Consider the following 4,874-nt stretch of genomic DNA (forward strand, 5'->3'; position numbering starts at 1 on the left):
GGCTAGACGGGAGGAAAGTCGTTTTTGACAGGCAAGTTTGCACTCTCTCCTGGCAGCGGGAGCTGAGGAGATTCGCCAGTTATTCGGGCAATTTCACGGGAATACGTCCTGGGACTTTGAGTGCAGCGGGACCACCTTTATCAGAATGCTCTTTTTGCGGGATATTGATCTAAGCGGTGTTTATTGCCCCAAAGGGGGCATCTTCATGCTGTGGCATGTGGCACGTAAGAGGCAACACTCAGAGCAATGGCACTGCAGAGAGGCTGGGGGGCACCGCAGGGCAGCCCTTCCTGCTGTCCCTCCCTCTGTCTGTCCGTCCATCCCTCCGCTCATCCCATCCTCCGGGGCACTCCGGTGTCCCTCTGGAAGATGCCGAGCAGTCTCCCAACACCTCTGCACAGGGCGTGATGGGGGCAATAAAAATGGGGCTGGGGGCTTGTGAGGGGAAAGCTTGGGGTGGCAAGGAGCAGGGCGCCGGAGGGGTCGGCTCAGGTGTGCCCAGGGCACGTTGGAACAGCCGGGCCCTGCCACGACATTCAAGTTTTTCCACTTCCAGTCCTTTTGCGCACAGCGAGGACCAAGCCAGATCACAAACACTCCAATTAAAACAAAAAAAAGAAAAAAAAAAAAAAAGAGAGAGAGAGAGAAGAAAGCAAGAAAAAGTGCCCCGATGCACATCACGATACTCCACTCCCTGCCATTTACATGTTCCCTCTTCCCTCCTCACGGAGCTGATGGCTCTTCCGATACCGAGGAAAACATTTTGTTCTGTGCGAGGGCTAAAGCCTGCACATGACTGGCGAGAGGCGGCAGCTTGTTTAGCTCGTGGAGTTTATTTTAATTGCGGCCTTGTTTTGTAATGAGCGCGGCCGCGGCAGGGGGAGCCTGCTGGGAGCAGGGGGCTGTTCCGGGGGAGTTTCCTTATCAATAAAAAGGAGTCTCATCTATCTAAATTTACTAGCACCGGATGGGATGCGTGCTTGCTGGCTTGGTTTGCGTGGAAGTTAAATCTTGTTCATTACAGGTTTCAGTGGCCAACAGGGACAGCAGGGCAGGGAGCACTGTCCCTGCTGAGCGCTGGCCTCCCCGGCCCCAGCCTCCGTCGGGGAGGAAGGAGGGGAGCTGATGCTGACAGGCAGAAAGCAGCCCGGTAAACTTGAGCAGTTTGTTATGATGATGCATGAAAAAAAAAAAAGAGGAAAGAAAAAAAAAAAAAAGAAAAAGAAACCCCATGTGATTTTTATGCAAATCAGGTGAATGGACGGTTAAAAAAACCCTAAATGTCAGGTAGATAAGATCACATACACCTAGAGCAGTGTCATGATATTCTTTTGTACGTTACATTCATACTGGAAACCAAAACGTGTTACAGAAATCAGACACCCACAAAAAGCTCTGAGATTGCACTGAGAACAGGTTCCTGCAAAGCACCAACCTCTGACAAAAAAAAAAAAAAAAAAATAGAAGAAAGAAAAAAAGTAGGTTAGATTAGAAAACAAGATAGTTGGGCTGAACCAGGGAATACAGTGTCCCTGAGCAGCGTGCGGCCGGCCTCGGGCACGCACCTCCATGTGTGCCCAGCTCCCTTCCAGCAGCGTTGTGCAGTCTGAGGCCGCCACCGTCCCCTGCTGCCTCCGGGCGCTCTTCTGTAAGGCTGAACGGCCCCCTCCCGGACACGGTTTGGGGTCTGCTTTTTGGAAGGGGGCTGGAGAAGGCTTGTGGCCTGAAGGAGTTAATTTGTGCAGGGAAAAATGATCACGGGGCACTGCTTATGTTGTGAGGTGAGGCGCTTCTTGACAGGGTCACCTGTGAAGAGGTGTGGGCCACGGGGATGCTTCAAAACCCACCGCCGTGAGGGAAGGTCCCGCAGCCCCTCGCCTCCCACCCCTGGCTCTGAAGGTCCCCAGCACAGGACTGTGGCCCTGGCAGGGGATCAGAAAGCGTCCCAAGCGCCGCTCAGCCCAGCAGCTCGGCCGGGGCAGATCACCCTCCGTCATGCCCAGCACGGCTCCGGCCCTGCAGAAACACTCCGCCGACACCACAGGGACCGCTTTGTGGCGGCGATGCCCCCGTCCTGGCATCACCAAGCGGCACCGGGGTTGCAGTCCCAGCCCCGAGGAGAGGCTGCCCAGGGCTGGCTGCGTGATGTGGGCAAGGGGGGCCCTGTGCCAGAGGGGTCCCGGCAGCCCCGCCGCCCCTCCGCGTGCTGCGGGCTCGTTGTCGCCTTCCTCCTGGGCAGCCGCCACTGGCTGCAAAGTGACCACCCTGAGCCAGGGCCGGCCGGCACCCAGGTGGGCCAGGAGAGGGACAGGAGGTGACAAGGCCTCGTCCTGCCCGGCACAGACACCTCTGGGCAGCAGGGAACAGGCACGGCGAGGGGGGTCCTGGGGAGACGTCCCCTTCCCTGGCACCCCAGAGCCACCGTCACTGCTTTTATGGGTGCTGAACATGTGGTGGGAGGCAGCGTGCAAGCCCCATGGGTGACAGAATAGAGGGATGAGAAGGCATTAAGCTGCAGAAGAAATAAATAAAAAGAAAAAAAATAAAAGAAAATAAAAAAAGAAAAACCCACCCTATGAAGGCACCCAGGCCGAGCTGGCACCCGCTGAGTTCCCGGCCCAGCAGGGATGCCGGTGGGTGACTTCTGCATCCCCACGAACAGGGGGGGACACGATGCAGACCGAGGCAGAGCCAGCCCCCCGCACAGTGCCACCGGAGCAGAAGTCACGCCTGACCCTGGGGCTCTGCAAAAACCCCACCGCGAGCCCTCTCGCCCTGCATAACTTTCTGCAAGCGTTGCGTCCAGCCAGGCACAGGGGCCAGCTAAACCGAAAGCGTCACGCTGCAGAAAAATGACAAACAGCAAGGAACCTTTTTTTTTTTTTTTTTTTTCCCTCCTTAACCCCTCCACCCCCCCTTAGGCCTTTTAATTTCCGTGCTGTAAGGAAGCACAAGCCCGGAGGGCAGTCGGTGCGAGTGGGTCCCGCTCGCAAACACCTCCCCAGCCTCCTCCCGGGGCCCGGAGCCTCGCACAGCTCCGGCCGCGCTCCCTCGCTGGGAATCCCATCTTGCTTTTTAACTACAGCTTTCGAGCATATCTGAACCATCTCAAGTGTCTCGGCAGCACCGTTCCGATCTTGCCACCGGGCTATTTTTAATGATAAGATGAGTCGGATTAGCAGAACAGCTTTCTTCTTATTTCCCCCCCCCCCCCCCCCCCCGCTGACTTTAGAGCAAGCACCGAGCATTTCAGCTCACAAGCCCGGCTGCAAAATCAAAATAAAGGCAGCACCCGGCACGCAGGAACTTCCCAGCAAAGGCACCCGTTTCGTGGGGCTCAGTGGTGACTGAATCAGTAGCTCCGAGCGACTGTATTCGCGGAGGAGCGAGGACACCGTGACCCGTGGTGGTTATTCTCATAAACAAATTTCTATTAATTGCAATGGGAAAGGCATCCCGGCCCGGAGCGTGCCCTCCCCCTGCTCGGCCACGCTGGGCAGCCCGCAGCCGAAAAAGTGTCGGGGCAAACGGCACAGCAGGCTGGCGATGTGCTGATGCACCCCCGAGACAAACCCAAGCCGCAGGCCCCAGCGCCGGCACGGTCGGTCGAAATAAATACGCAAGGCTCGAGGCTGGAGAGGTATAAATCTCTACAGATTTACATACAGGGCGATACATTTACATACGGGACCGGAGCGACGCTCGGGTGGCGGCCCCCTCCCACCCCCCTCCGTCCTCGCCCTGCAAAACCCAACTGGAAGAAGGGTTTGCACAAGGCTTCGCCTTATTCCCACCGCCTCCCGCGAGGGCCAGCGCAGGCCTTCGCCCTCCCCTCCGCACACCCGGCAACGGGAGAGGGCAAAAAGCGCCCGGAGAAAAACCCGGGCAGCCCGGGCTCGCCAGGAGGAGCCGACGGCGTTTTGCACCCCAGCAGAGATTCGCGGAGCAGCGGAGGAACGCGAGGATGTGCACACTTACAGGCTGGGCTGCAATAAGAAGCACAAGAGCTACAGAGAATTAACCCACCGCTCGGGAGTCCTGGGAAGGAAAAGAGCGAAAGCGTCTGAAAATTAAAAAAAAAATAAGAAGAAGAAAAAAATTTTACATCGTCATCCTTTTTTTTTTTTTTTTTCCTCCTCGAGAATCCCAGCGTTAAGGAGCAAAGCCGAAAAAATAAAAATGCAAAAAAATTAAAAAGGAGAAAAAGAAGCGCATGGGGGTGTAGGGGGGGGCTTTAAGGAAAAAGCTTCTGGCCCCAAGAGTAAATCCCATCCGAGGCTGTGAGCCGAGCGTGGATGCGTTTGTCAAAAAATAGAAAAAAAAAAAAAAAAAAAAAAAGAGGCAACGGAAGGAAAAATAATGAAAAATGCAAAATTCCAGTGCAGTGCAGCAGGATCCCAGCCTGGCTTTTTCTTTTTTCTTTTTTTTTTTTTTTTTTTAAAGGGGGGGGAGGGCTGATTGCTGGAGTGAGAAAGTGGTACCCCCCCCCCAAAAAAAAGGATAAAAGGGAAAAGGAGGAAAAAAAGGGGAAAAAGGGGAAAGGGAAAAAGGGGGAAAAGGAGGAAAAAAGGGGGAAACAGGGAGAAAAAGGAGGAAAGGGGAAAAAGGGGGGAAGTAAAAAAAAAAGGAAAAAAGGGGAGAAAAGGGAAAAAATGAGAAAAAAATGGAGAAATAAAGGGGATAAAGGGGAAAGAACAGGGGAAAGGGTGAGGAAAGGGAAAAAATGGGGGAAACAAGGAAAAAAACAAGGAAAAGGGGGAAAAACAAGGGGAAAAAGGGAAAAAAACAAGGGGAAAAAGGAAAAACAAGGGAAAAATGAAAAAACTAATAAAAAATGAAAAAATGAATTATTGTTAAAAAAAAAAAGCATATAC

The sequence above is a fragment of the Oxyura jamaicensis genome, chromosome 9 (genome assembly GCF_011077185.1).
Source record: "Oxyura jamaicensis isolate SHBP4307 breed ruddy duck chromosome 9, BPBGC_Ojam_1.0, whole genome shotgun sequence".
Classification (NCBI taxonomy): domain Eukaryota; kingdom Metazoa; phylum Chordata; class Aves; order Anseriformes; family Anatidae; genus Oxyura; species Oxyura jamaicensis.